This window comes from Mchenga conophoros, linkage group LG16 (genome assembly GCF_057382185.1).
Source record: "Mchenga conophoros isolate Kocher_MC1m ecotype Shallow Benthic linkage group LG16, M_conophoros_male_GT1.1, whole genome shotgun sequence".
NCBI lineage: Eukaryota > Metazoa > Chordata > Actinopteri > Cichliformes > Cichlidae > Mchenga > Mchenga conophoros.
The window spans coordinates 28,311,634-28,327,464 of record NC_140541.1 but is presented as its reverse complement, the minus strand read 5'-3'; the positions used below and the strand labels follow the sequence as shown (position 1 = coordinate 28,327,464).

Below are 15,831 nucleotides of genomic sequence, written 5' to 3'. Positions count from 1 at the left end.
CTGGGAGATAATATTAAAATAAGTTGCTCTGATAAATTACACCATATTTAAATAGTGATTTCTGACAAATGCAGAAACCCCCATGGTTATGCTTAAATTGTAAAAATATGAAAACTGTAAGTCCATAAAGCACATAAAAGTTTAAGGGCTTTGTGTTTTTTTGGGCTGGGATACTTGAATTGGGCAGCTGCTTTCAGTCATACTGTCTCTATCCACTATGACCTATGATGGACTCTTTGGTCTCCTTGACTTTAAAACTATATAAATCTTAGAAAAACACAAGGTCTTAGTTTGTTCCATGCATTTCAGTCTATTTCTAAATGACTCATCACATCTTCAGGAAAATGAGATTATTATCATACCATCTGTTGGATGTTTAGGGTGGGAGCATATACTAATGTAATGAACTGATAATGATCTCAGCATAACACCTGAGACACATGAAACAGGTAAAACAAAAATAGGATAAGCAGAAGGAAGAAAGGTGTGGGGATTACAGCACATACCCTGGTGTGTCTTTCAGCGTTTAGTGGAGCACTTTTATGCCTTTTTCTTGTGTCTTTTAATTCTAAATGTATTTTGTACGAAACTACTTTTTAGTTCCACTATGCACTGTGAGAAAAGCTGGCTTTCTTTGTGTCACATGTCAGCACTAATTACAAATCTGTGACAATTAAAGTGTAACTATAAAGATTAACATTAAACCCTTAATGAATTGCAAAACAGCGAGAAGTCTGTTTTTCATACCCCTGAACTGTATCTCTACTGTTACTCCTGAACCCTTTACTGAGAGCCTGAGACCATGTTTGTGTGTTTGCGTGTGTTGTGCATTTGTGTCCTTTCTTGTGTCTGGGGCTTTGAAAACCACAGCTGCTGCAGGTATTTTTCACCAACAGTGCCATTTCTTTTTAACTTGGATTGATTGAAAGATGACAAAGAAAAAGAAACCGAGAGAGAGAACCAGGTGGCCAGTAAGTGGCCTCTTCATTGATTCTGAATGCAGGTGTGTGTGTGTGTGTGTGTGTGAGGGAGACAAAGAGAAAGAGTTATCAGTGTGCGTGCATGACAGCAGACAGACGGTAGTTGCCTGGAAAGGTTTGGGTCTTACACTGTGGGGTCTTTGCGTGCCCTGACACCCACATAATGTTAATTACTATCCATGATCTGGTTGAGCTGCTGTTAATGCTCAGGAGAAAATTATTCCAATCCATGTGCTCATCCACGCACGGCCCTTAGACCAGATGTAACAGTTGTGTATATGCACACAAAAAATGACTTTGGGAACTTTATTAGTTTAGCAGGTTTAGGGAGGGGAACAACCCTGTTCTGGGACAGCAACCACATAACTCACAATTTCCAGAGCTCTGGCTTTTTTTTTTTTAATGTTTCCAGCTTTTTACACTTCACCATTACAGTGGATGGACAACAAAACAACTAACAATTACTTTGGGGGATCACTCAAAGGTAATTGCAATTTATTTACAAAATGTCTCAAGAGTTGCTTATTAAATGCAACATCATTTAACAAATTCTTCAGGGAATATAAAATATATGTAATAATTCAATTCATCTTAGAGCGCCTTCACAATACTTTATTCTTAAAATTCACAGTAAAATCAATTTTTAGCCACAGAGAGGAACAAACTCAATGAACAAACTGAATGAGCACTGTGCAACTTAGTTAAAGTCCTGATAAGCAAGCACTTACCTGATTACAACTAGTTGATATGCTCACCAAAAGACAGCTAAAACTGTTTCCAGCATCTACTATGACCTTGTATCAGTAGAGGGTTTCATGTTTCTTGGTACTGGCTGTCGTTTATCTCTCTCTCTCATGATGTCTTTGGTATAACTTTAATTATTCTCTTGCTGTATGGCACTGGCAATGATACTCTGAGTCTATACGTGTCAAATATTTTGCGACATTTCAGGTTCACCTGTAGTAAACTGTCCAGTGTTTACCTCAGGTCGCAAAATGCTATCTGTGAAGTTATTATTTATTTGTGAGAAGGCTTTAAAGCTAAGTGAAAGAAGTCTGATACAGGTCAATAAGTCAATGAAACTCACTTCTGACAGATGTGTTTAAGAGTTTAGGAGATGGTAGTGGAGGAGGAGGCAGATGAAGAAAAGGAGGAGAAAGCGATGTTGAAAATATTCAGCAGATTTGCCCAACAGTTGCAGTACTCAGGAATCTGTAACTTTCTAATATTATTTTATTCATAAAAAATATCTTTGGAATTTATCTTGCACAAATCTCCACTATATACTGTGCTTGGAAGAATAAATATGCTGTAAGCATGTTCTGTTATAATATTATACAACATAATAACAATATCATTCTGATCACCATGATCATTATTACAGAAAGATGATCAGCTGATTCTGGTTCTTTGCAGGATAATGCTATATTGTCTTTGCAGAATAATGTGATAATACAGTTTGACTGCTGTAGAAGAAAGTTTAGGCCCTTTGAAACACTTTCTCACACTTACTGTAGCTTCTAAAGCTCAGATTTTAGGATTTATATGGCATTTATATGGGGACTTCACATAGTATATATTGTGTAATAGTGTCACAATACCATAGTATAATGAATAATGTATTTTTGCTGATTCTTGATATAAATGTATTAATGTATTATAATTTTTTTTCTCCAAATTTCACTGAATGCTTTTGTTTTGAGAAGAAAACGTACTTTCAATAATCTTAAAATGCAGCTATATGGTTCGCTTGATTGTGTTTTTCTAGAACAATAAAGTTTCTAACTTTTCAACACGTCTACAATACACTTTAATATATGAATGTCAGTAAAGGTGATGCCACTAAGAAGTGTAATTGTAAACACTTTCATTGTTCTCTTTGACTACCATACCTTTATTACCTGCTGTCACTCTGAATAAAGACAAGGAGAATGCTTCACTGATGGAGACACAGGCAGATCAATCCCCCATAAAACAAGCTGTATTGGTTTATAAATCAGGCCTCCAGTCTCTGCCTGTGGCTGCTCAATAAGCATACATCACCTTTAATGTAAGGAGTGGGATGAGCTGCCTACTAGCTGCAGCTGGTAATAGATAATAAAGACGCACAACCGCACAAACACACACAGACGAAAAAGCACATATGAAAACAAATATGCACAAAGTAAACAAGACAACAAATGCTGATAGCATTCAAAAAGGCATTGAATTCCATGCACACATAAATGCATAAAGTATTCACACAAAGGACACTTATTGACAACCCAAACACAAGTAATTAAAAGGAGAAAAAACAAAAAGCGAACAAAGTAATATTACAGCTGCTCGTCCTCATCCTTCAGTTCACACACACACACACACACACACGCACACACACACACACACACACACACACACACACACACACACACACACACACACACACACACACACACACAAATCTAAATGTAAGACTGTAGTTCTCCTTTATCTCTGTAACTATTGGCCTTTACTTTTATTTTACTGCATTTTTGGGGGCTATCTGAATTTCAGATGAACCATCTGTTTGACTGGTTGCTGAAGTCTAATGGCACAAAATGTTATCATTGTAAAGAGTAATGACAGTTTAAATGACTGTATAAGGCAATATTCTAACATTGTGCTGATTTGTGGGCCAGCACTACCACTTAAATTGCAACCTTAAATAGCACATTGGTGAAAATGCGGAAACAAAAATAACAGAAGAAATACAGTAAGGGTTTTGCATGTTTGTCTCTTAATTTTCTTCCATTACTCCATTACTTTCTTCCATTATTCTTGCTCTTTTGCAGACCACAGTTAGACCAGGTCTCTCCCAGGTTGTTTGATATAGCTGATGGCTTATTATGGACATCTTACTGTCCCTCTATTGATATTATAGATTCAGGTCTTTATTCTTTTGTGGGTTCTTGCACCACTAATAGCATCAGAGTAGTATTTCTAAAGCACAAACTATACCCTTTAGACTTCATAATAACAAATGACAAAAATGTGCTATATAATTTCAGACTATTCAAAGCAGTGAGCTGAAAAATATGAACGGAGAAGTGGCTGATTGTCCCATGATAACATCCAAACTTTAACAATGTGCTTATTATTGTAACCATCATGATGAAGGTCCCAAATTAGGATCTACACTTCTTTTAAAGTTGTTTTTGGCAAGAGTCTAAAGTCATGTAACTCTTCCCCCCAGAAATAAAAATACACAAATAGAAGAGCAGTTATTTTTATGTTAAAGTGAAGTATAAACCACAAGAGAAGTGACTTACCTTCATTCCCAGCTCCTCAGCTTTTAACTTCCTTTCCTCTCGTTAATCTTAGCATGAAGAAAACCCAATTACAGCTACACTACTTTATCCATGTCCAAAATACTCTTCCTGGGGCTTAAGCCTCCATTCTAGCCTGATCAGTGAAGTTGTTAGCATTAATTCAAACAGATTCAGATTCTGAGGTTTCATTGTGTGGCTGTACTTGTTCAGGGGGTCAGCCAAAGTTCAGACCTCAATCCACCCCAAGGGAAATGGTTTCACACCACAGTCTTCTCTCGAACTGACCCAATTCTGCTATCACTGCTTGCCTCGTTCAGTGGCTGGATTATGTCTGTCCATGGTACTCTTGTGCATGTGTATGTGTGTGTGCAGTTCCACCAGTGTGACTAACAAGCTTGGCTGTAGCAGTCTGGCAGATTGAGAGACACCTAGTGCTAGTTAAAGCCTTTCGTACCCTGAGGTCATTGGCTCACTTTCCGCACTGGTCATACATGAGAAGATAGAGGGATAGAGTGAGGAAGAGTATAAAAAAAAGAGGTGAAACTACTGTCACTGAGCTGACATTTTTGTCAAGTTGGATACACATGCTCACATTTTGCCAAATGGCAATATTCAGTTCAAACAGCAATAAATGTACTCTCAATGACCCCCTTTTGCTGAAGAAATATTACATTTTGATTGACTTCATGTATGGGGATACATGCTTATAAATTCATAACTGCAAAATATTTAGGACAAAATTGTATGCAAGTAGCAAAACCACCAACTTGTCTTAATAAATGCTTTAACATGGTGATGTTTTTTAACCTAGAGGCAATTTTAGGATTTTTTAAAATTTTGTCCTGTCAAATATCCTGCACAGAAATATTTAAAATCCCAGTTAGTTGGCCCTTGTTAAGGTCCTTGTTCTAAGGCAGACTTAGAATTTCTTTGCAAAGATCTTCACTGTTATCCAAAACCAATAAGTCTACTAGTCTGAATTATCCTTTGTGCATGAAAATATGGACAGCTCCAGCACTGGTGTTTGAGTTTATTGTTCACTAGAGGCAGAGCTGACTGTATTCTGAAGTGTCTTAGTTTAAATTTGTCCAACAAAAAAGAAAAACAAACTTCTGTTCCCATGACGTACAGCATATATTGCTCTCCTGAGCAACATTTATATAATCATCATGTATGTTTTGATACTGAAACCAGCCAAACAGGATTGCAGTTTACACTTTTTCAACACTATCTGACACGTCTGAGCAGTCCATAAAAGGACCGTGCTGTATTGTCACTTGTGCCACATAATACCTGCTGGCTTAAGTAGGTTAAAAGAGAGCTTGAAAGAGAAATCAGGTGTAAAGAAATAAAGAATAAATAATAAAATCCTCACCTGACCCACGATGTACAAATGTGACATTATTTCAACACCAAATGGGTATATTTTTCTTCTAAATTGGTGATGCAGGCTTTAAATTTTATTATGTACTGAATTTTAATTCTATGGTGCCTTCCAGCTGTTATTTTATTCATACTGTGATTTGTTATTTTAATAGCCATGAATTAAAATAATCAGGAACAAAAAACGCAAATGCACGGATGGGCTATGCAATATTGTAGTGATCCATGTGCAGTTATGGAGCCAGGTTGCACATTACATAAGCATTTGTATCGTTGACACTGTGAGTCAAGGAGTTCATGCATACAGTCCTTCAGCCTATAAGAGAAGCTGGATCAGAGATTTGTTTAGTTTCAAAACCCTATTTTAAACAAAATGGTTATTTATGGCATTACAGATGAAACGTGTATACGTTTTAGTTATTGGACACCAGAGTTATTATGTTTTTTTTACTTTATATCTGTTGTGTAAACAAACTGGTACCGAAATAAAATGCAGTAATCACTGAAGCTGAACCCTCAATAACCCCTGTTTTTTTCCCCTCTTCATATTTTTTTCCTTTTTTACTTGGGAGAAGCTGTCTCCAGCTCCTAAAACGTACTTTTATTTATGACAAGTCTGCTCTTCATTGGAGGCCTGTGATGTGTTATCTGGGCCATGTCATACTATACATACCCTTTAATGACTAATTCAGTCTCTTGGCTTATGTACTAAAATAGAACAGGCACAAGGGAAAAGAGAAATCAATTGAAATGTTGCAATGTTTGACAGGACTGTGCTTGAGGAGACAAAATAAGGAAAAAAAGAAGAAGACGACATTAGACGGTGTCGCTTCCTTTTGTTTTCTGGCTGAGAGAGTGTGTGGTGTTGAGACATGCAGAAGCTGTATGTATGTATGCAGGGTGCCGGTACGTTGGGGAATTTATTTTTTCAACTGTCTTTGATCACTTTCAGGCTTTGAAGTAACTCTCGGCAAGGAAGGGGGGGAAAAAAGCGAGGCAGAAGTCACCGCAAGTTCACATCGCAACTAGGACTTGCAAAAACTGCAATCTGCATAATTTATTCTTTAAACAGTTAAAATGGAAAGAGATGAGGAGATCTCTAGGTGCCCAACAAACCCGCCTCCTGCTTGACAACCCCAATTAAACACTCTCCCTCTCCACATTTGTTCTCAATTACAGATTGAAGAGCGACAACACAAGAGCCTCTAATGCTCATCAAGTGACTGATTTAAAGAGAGACAGAGGAAGGTAAAGCACCAGCAGTCTAGGGAAATGTAATTGATATGTGTTGTAAATGAGCAAATAGAGGCAGCTACGGAGGAACCATAAAGAAAGAACAGTCATGGTCATATATATATATATATATATAAACACACACTTATCTATCAACATGTTTTTCTTCTCCAAAACTCTTAGCACAGTGGATTTAAATATTAAATAAGATGCATCGTTCTATAAAATGTAATAACAATAATTATGATCACAAACAAACTTCAAACTTTTTCTAGTCTCTTAATTTTTCTTAATACTTAATATTAAACAGCTCCATATTATTATATAACATTATTTATCTTCAGCCATTAGTTCAACACCTACAACATCCTTACAAGAACAATGGGCTATCAAAAATTGGTCCTCACAGGGATATATAGACCTTACCACCTCAAAGAGATAAACCTCAAAGGTAATTGCATCACACAGAATATGAAGTACTGTATGATAGCTCCAGTCAGATTACTCAGACTTGTGGAATATTTTCTATGAAGCGGTTATTCACTACAGGTTTTTTTAATCTTCTAGCGAGAATTTTTAGATGGCAATCTTGCCCCAAATTTCCATTTTCTTACCAAAAAAGTATGTCTGCCTTGACAGTAACTTATTAACCTCAACCACATCATTCTGCACAGTGAAGGTCTAAAGTAAGACAGTTTTAAGAATTAGTAAGTGCAATTTTCTTTCGGCCTCCAAGGTGAAAACATTCATTCAAAAACACCATTGTATTTTCCAGTGCAATTGAATGGTGAAAATGAGCAACTCAGTCAAATCACCTCTATTTATACATTTATTTAGGTTAGGTTAACAGATTAATTGATTTTATTATAACACACATGCACACGCATATATATCTATATCTATCTATCGATCGATCGATCGATCGATCGATAGATATAACATAATGTATCACACTGATTTTTTTCTTAATCTGGAATAATGTCTGATGATTTATTTTTAATATTCTCAGTGATTATTCTCTGCTTATGTGACAGCAGGTAGTGATGCACAATGAGGCCGTGGCCTGACAGAAAGAATTTACACTGGACATAATTCAAACCACCCCAAGCCTTTAGTAGCGAAACTCAGTGCCTTTTAGTGGTGCATTGAGCTTAATGACAGCTCAGGGGGAAATGTACATTAGCATACCAAATGCATCAAGGAGATTTCAATTATATCCTTTGTGGGAACAGCATAAATAAAGTCTAATACAATGACTGTGTAGACGACAAACAAAACCCCAGGCATTTAAGTTCACCCATACTGTGTGATGTCTATTCAAACAAATGTAGATTTAACAGAACTGTGAATTGAAAAAACAAACAGAAATAATCAGAGTGATCAAAGATGCTCTTGTTTGTAATTTTTGGAGACAGTGGATTAGTATGTCAAAATTATTAACGAAGGACAATTCATTGTGACAAATGAGAAACAGGAAATCTGGCCTTTGATATATCCACATGTGCCTTCATCATGACTCTGTTGCTCTTATATCTGCTGCAAGCAATTTTCTTACAATGCAACTGTCAAACGGTGCTCAGTTAAAAAAAAAAGAAGCAAGGCATGACATCCTATGGTCATGACATGTCAGCGCTGATGCTGAGTGAGGTGGGATTAAATTCATCAGACAGACTTTGACCCGCTACCGGGGTACGTACACACTCTGTTTCTCTCTCTCCCATTCCAGACACTCCCAATTAAGCCTGAAGTGCAATGCTTGTTAAACTAAAACCATCCTTTTCTGAAATGTCACAGTGTCTCCCTGCCGTGTGGCCCGTCTGTAAACAGCTCTGTTGCTGATGCCAGCTCGAACCCCCTGGTGTGTCTCCTCGTGTGTGTTTTGTGAGAGCAAAATTGTCGCTTGCATTATCACATTGTTGTGAATGCTTGAGTGCATATTGGACTTCTTGTTGTTTTGTTGTTTGGTGTGCTCTATGGGTTATATTTTTATATGTGTGTTTTATGCTATTCATTATGGGAGTCTTTGCCTTCCACCCACGCCCTCATTTGTGTGCATGTGTCTTTTGTGTGAGTATGTGTGTACGTGTGTGTGTGTGTTTGACATCTCATTTGGGGGAGCTGACAGAGTGAAGGATATGTGCTGTAATTGTTGTCTGACTATCTTCATGCTGTAATTGAAAATGTCTTATTGGTGAAACTTTTGTCAAGATGTTTATACGAGCATGCCATTTAACATTAACACAGCTGCTCCTTTTACCTGTGCAATTACTTAAGTGTAGCCCACCTCTGACACTTGATGTAGAGCCAGTGCCATCCTGGAACTGGGTAAATTACCATACCAATTGCTTGGTATGAACAGCTTGTTCTTAAAACAATAGGGCGATGGATTTTTGAACTCAAACTCCATCCATCTATTCATCCATGGTATCCATGGTATCCAGCATCCATCCATGTTCCCAAGCTGCCTTCCCTTTGTGTTCTGTGTGAACTCCTATTTTGTTGGACTTTGTATCAGCCAACATAAAGGCTTGCTTTCCTTTCTTAGGCAAACAAAGCTTGACAGTCAGATATCCAAACCATCTCCACTGACTGCTTTCACTGCTGCAGAGCAGCACCCCTACTTTGAACCACCGCCCAGTGACTGAGCTGATTACCTTTTCTCTAAGGGCAGATCTTCTTTGGAGGGAACTCATTTCCTGTTCATGATCCTATTCATTTGGTAACTACCTGCAGCTTGTGGTCATCTGTGAGGGTAGTAATGATAACTTTGAAGATAATCATCAGCTTTACCTAGGTACTTGAAGTCCACTTGAGGCAGAAATTCATCCTCTATCTTAAGCAGGAAATCTTTTTTTCAACAGTGTAAGCTAGACATCACTGCTTGATGTAGCCAACAATAGCAAAGATGTGATCCTGAGACCAAAGACAGAAGTTTGACGTTGTATAGGGAGTAAATGACATTACAGGCCCAATAACCAATTCTCCAGAAGCACCAGTTACACACACACAGGGACATGCCTTTTCCAAGTCCATAAAACATATGTAGACTGGATGTGTGTACCCTCCAATATTTAACCTCCTAAGACCCAAACTCTTCCACGGCATGCATTTTTAATCTCTCTTTGATATTTGGACATTTTGGGACCTGATGAATGTGAAAATAAAGAATTACCAGATTTGTTTAACCTGATTTCTGTTTCTAAGAAAAATGAGAGCCACATATGAGGATATTCATTTAAACTTTCGATAGAACAGTGGCAGTATAATGTTATCGTAAGTGGACATCAGGCCCTTGTAGAGCAAAATTAAGTATTTTGGTCTAAATAACCCAAAAATGCGATGTCCACATATGTGGACACCAGGTCCTAGGAGGTTAAAGAGCTTGTCTGCTGTCTCAAGATGATTAACCTTAAAAAAAGACAGGAAGAGTGGCTGGTTTATATTTAACAGATTATAAAGCAGTACAGGTTGGGTCACAAACTGTCACAGTATGTTGTGGTATTTTTATTTCAAAGGGTGTCCATTATTATTTGACTGATGTGCTGTTCAGTAATTCTAAATGTATGCTGCACAACATTAGTTGTATCCTAGCTTGCTTTTGCCCAATCATCAGAGGGAAGATTCACTGTACAACAACCTAAAACACAGGCAAACATATAAATAAAAGCACACAGACACCCTGTGATTACATTATTCATAGCACTGCTGAGTGCTCTTACACAGAGTCCGAAAACACATGATGACCTGCTGTACAACACTGAGTGATAACAGCATCAGCTAGATTGTCTTACACTGAGAGGGAAAGATGATGAAAGCTAAAGTGAGTGAGAGAGAGATGGAGGAGAGAGAGATAAAGAGAGACACTGAGAGACTGAGCTCTTCATCCAAGAAGATGTATGTGTGCTGTTCTTGCATTCAGTCTAGTTGCCTAGACTACTGCTAATGAGCAGGTGGGTACATATGTTATACAGCATTAAATAACAGCCTCTTGTAATGCACAACAAGGACATGCCGAATGCACTCAAACATACACATATTAAATATTTGCATCAAGAGAAAAAATAAGGTATAAATAAGACCATAAATAGATCAGCTAAGATGCAAATAGTAAATGGACTGGTTTTTACAGCATATAGTGCTTTTATATTCTAACTTATCACATGCCTCATTCACCCAATAACACCATTCATACAAGCACTTTTTGGGTAAATTACCATACCAATTGCTTGGTATGAACAGCTTGTTCTTAAAACAGTAGGGCGATGGATTTTTGAACTCAAACTCCATCCATCTATTCATCCATGGTATCCATGGTATCCAGCATCCATCCATGTTCCCAAGCTGCCTTCCCTTTGTGTTCTGTGTGAACTCCTATTTTGTTGGACTTTGTATCAGCCAACATAAAGGCTTGCTTTCCTTTCTTAGGCAAACAAAGCTTGCACTATGATTAAGTTTCTGTTTAACATTCACGCACACTCGCCCTCCTATTCAGCATTTTACCGAAGGATACTCAAAGACTGGAGGAGAAAGAGATCGCATCACCAACCTTCTGGAGAGTACCTTACCTGCTCTACCTCCCAAACTACAGCCAACAACATGTAAAAGCCACAACAACCAAAATAGTACAGCGAGTGACTATATGAATTCAAGTTTACTCTATAAAGACCTTTTGCTTACTTCTACATATATGTATGGATATGGATATATATCATAATTACATCAATTTTGACAAGATCCCCATCCCCCAGCAAATTTCACTTAAATTAAAAAAAAAAAAGCGACTTATGCGTATGCATTTTTCATATACTTCATTTAAAGACTCGTCTCATTTGGCCCATATAATATTCCGATTTAAAAATCTCAATTTTAAAGAACATTTTAAACCCATTTATATCAGTGTATATGTGGAAGAACATGCAAGCAGTAATATGGGTTATAGGCATTTATTAGCCTCAGTCTTACTGCAGCACACTGGCACTTCATCCAGGTAATGGACAGGAGATTAAAATACTGCTGTGACCAAATCCACTGAGTCTGAATGAAAGAAAAAGATTATTTGACTTAAGCTGGGTGGAGAGCATGTCCTTCATTCTCACCTAAGTGGAGTAAAAACATTTATTCAGGCTTTGAGCAGTTTATCTCTTCTTTGAGATGACTGAAGGTTTACATGGTTGTCAGATACTCCAGCTTCCTCCCATAGTACAAAGATATTCATAGCAAGGCTACATCTAAACTGAATGTAGGTGTGAATGTGAGCATGAATGGTTTTCTGTGTCCGTAGTCGTGCGACAGACTGGTGACCTGTTGGAGGTGTACCCTGCCTCCCACCCTGAGGCAGATGGGATGTGCTCTAAGCCCAAGCAGAAAGAAATGGATGGATGGATGTTTGCCTGATATCTGTGTATGCTATTGCTGTAGGGGTTATCAAAGGAAAACAATAATACAAAGTAATCTGCCGTGTACAAAACTTGAAGAAGATTTTACTGATCAACTGATCTCAGTCTGAGATCTGATAGATTTAAAAGATTCCATTTTTTTAATATATATATATAACTTCCAATTTTCAGGAAAGAGACAGCTACACTTTCTTCCACTAAATAGTTTTGTTCCATCTTCCAGTTCTATGCATAACATTTAGACTTCACTGAAAGCGACTTCCTTTTAGCATGTGAAATGTTAGTTCTGTATTATAGCAACAACTAGCAAGCAAATAGATATGACAAAGACATTAATCCTATGCTTTTCACATATTTATGAATGGGATGCTACTGGAATCACAGGTTGTTCAACCTGGTCATATCTGCTACATAGGAAGGCAGCTGTTGCATTTAAACTACCAATTTGTTGTAAACTAACACTTGAAAGATTACTTTAGCCAGCTACCTCAGTCTTCTCCTTCAATGCCTAAGGTGCTCTAGTGGCACTTTGTGTGGGGGCTTTTCAATAACTAAGCCTGTTTGAATGCTGGAACAATGAACAGGAGCTGCATTACAGGGCTGACATTGCAGTAAAATGCCATCACATTGCCCAAAGGGCTAGACTTAACCCAACTGTGAAATATGCTCCTTTGAGAGCAAGGGGTTTAGGATAAGGAGAGGAAGAAGGAAATTACTTTAATTTATTGTGCTTTAAGGGGCCAGCGTCGATACTGATAGGTGGCAGTGTTGAGTCTGCTTATGTTTGTAAATGGCACTGAGCCAAAATGTCTGTTCTGGTTGATTTAACCCGCCACCTCAGGAGTCTTCTTCAATGACCAAGGTGCTTAACTACTTCTTGTGATTTTTATGTGACATGTAGTTCTTCCAAAGATTATATTCAAATCAGACTAAATGGCATGTAATGTAATTACATGTATTTCCCCCTATGTTATATATATGTCAAAGATGAAAGGCACAGGGCCAACAGCAGGGATGCACCACATTACTCCTTTACCTCTTAAAGAAGAGATAAAGAAGAAGCCCACGAATCCATCACAAATTGTTCTTTTGCAATGTTTTTCCCAAAAGTTTTCAACAGCAAGTTTATCTGCCTCTGCTAGCTTTTTTATCACTCAATTAACGCATAAGAAATATTAAAGGAGCAGAATGGAGAAATGATTTTAGGATAGACGCACTCTAATCACAGCTGCAGTTTCACCCCTGGCCTGTTGATTATGATGCAGCTGCAGGTGCAGCTGGAAAGCCTCCCTGACCTGTGTCACAAGATGAATTGTAATCAACTGTGCAAGGACATCTGGTTCTGAATGGTGTGAGAAAACCAGCGAAATGTCTCAAAAGTGTTTTTTAAAAGGCTGTAGTCTATGGTGATTATTTTTTGGAGGGAAACAAACATGTACAATGGCATCTAATTTGTGCCAATATTTCTATAGATTATGCATCTTGATCATTCTGGTAAATCTTACATATTTTCTTGATCTTTACAAAACTAATTGCACAAGCTTGGATTACTTGTTAAGAGCCAGTGTCTTTTGTTATGCTAAACTGTGAATTCAGATCAGTTACTAATTTAAAATGTGTTCTATATCCATGATATTGTAGTATATTGTTAGTTCTTAGGATAAATATTAGTAGATGCTTTCATTCTTTCATTTGTTAAATGTATAAAGTTAAATTTCATATTATGGTTTTGATAAGTTGCAACTTGCAAGTACATTAGGACACCTTTTAGATTGTGGATCTGTCTCCTTTGGATTATAGACATGTGTATCTGTTGACCTGACATCAGGACTTTACTTGGTTTGAAAAGAAGTCGCATTGGAACTTCTTGAAGGTAGCATTCCCAGTGAGCCGTGCTGTCAGTGATAACCCAAAGCTCATATCAGAGAGCTGAGGATCAAGCTGCTACCAAGCCAGCTGAGGTAATCTGTCACACCAAGGTAGCCACTGAGACAACGGGTGGTAGAATACAGATATACACAACAACATTCCTACACATATGATTCATCACAACACACATAGACACATGTTCATTTCTCTGTATGTATAAAGTACCACGACACACACATGCAAAACACAATCCTAAAATCCTGTGGTGAAGCTTTGGTGCCTGGACCAGCTTTAACACTGGACCCAGTATGATGTTTCACTTTATGACTGCTTTCTAAAGCTTCACTCATTATACTAAATTTTACAACCACACCATTTACCACAACAAGATTATCATGTTTGGATTTTAGCAGCTAGTAAGGAAAATACGTGCTTTTCACCAGAGCACACAGAAAAACACCTCTGGTTTCATAACCCTCTCAATTGCTTAAACTTTGTGTAAAAATAAACAGCCTACTCACTAATCTTTCATAAAGCAAAACCAAAGTTACTGCAGAGTTTAGTTTTGTAAAAATGTTTTCATATGAATTTAAACAGTAGCCAAAGGGCAAAAAACACTGAAAATTTTCAAAAATTGCTTTAAAAAAGCCCTAAAATTAGAAATTTGATAGAAAAACAACAGACTAACTAAAATATGCAGTTTTAAGCTGTTGAAACAGACACTCTCTTTCTCTCGCTCACACACACACAAACACATACAAATACAGCCTTAGATGGCATCAGGTCCTCCTACTGCTACCATAATAACATTCATAATCATTCAAAACCTTTCACGTGACTACACCTCTGTTATCTGAGAAAATTAGCAGCTAGTAAAAATGGTAAGACAAACAACAAAAAAATATGGGTAATGAGTCAAAATGAATAGGGAAGGTCAATAACGGTTAATAGGTTAATAGGAAGGTTAATAAATAAAAATAATAATAACAACAATAATATTATGCAATTGTTAAACGTTTGAACCAGCAAGAGTGAGTATGTACATAGACTGTGGGGACTATAAAGCGTTCTCTAGTTGTTGCATGTGATGGTACAATGGGAAGTAAATTGTACTGAAGCACTGCAGGTTTCATATCATCACCTGTCCACATTGCTTATCTTTCTGACTGGTGGATGCATCAATACTTATGTCAAATATATATATATATATATATATATATATATATATATATATATATATATATATATATATATATATATATATATATATATATGTGTGTCCTTTTTTACTATATATATGTTGTAAATAAACATTGATGGTCAAAATGAATTGAAATTACCGCTGCTATTTGCATTTAGGTGAAGTCTGAGATTTATTATCATTCTGACCACTTGAGAAAGAGAAATGTGGGAAATAATTTAATAAAGGTGGGTTTAATTAAAGTCAAGGTTTGGTAAGGACATCTAAGTAAAAGCTAATTAAGACCCAAGAACAAAACATTAGTATTAAGACAGTTTAAAAACAAAACAAGCCTTTTTTCCAATTAGAGGCTGCTAACAATAACCCATGGGCAAAGCATTCAGCTGCAGGGTTCTCATAACCCTACAGCAGCGTCACCTTCACCATCAATTCTTTTTCTTTCAGAGCTTTGGAAAGACTGACTAAAAACGTCTTTGAGTTCA

At 37.1% G+C, this 15,831-nt stretch overlaps 1 protein-coding gene across 1 annotated transcript in view; it reads right to left on the bottom strand.

Moving 5' to 3' along the window:
- The window catches only part of LOC146556987 (ephrin type-A receptor 6-like), a 180,792-nt gene that overhangs the window by 121,377 nt on the left and 43,584 nt on the right, over positions 1-15,831 (bottom strand). The window lies entirely within an intron of this gene.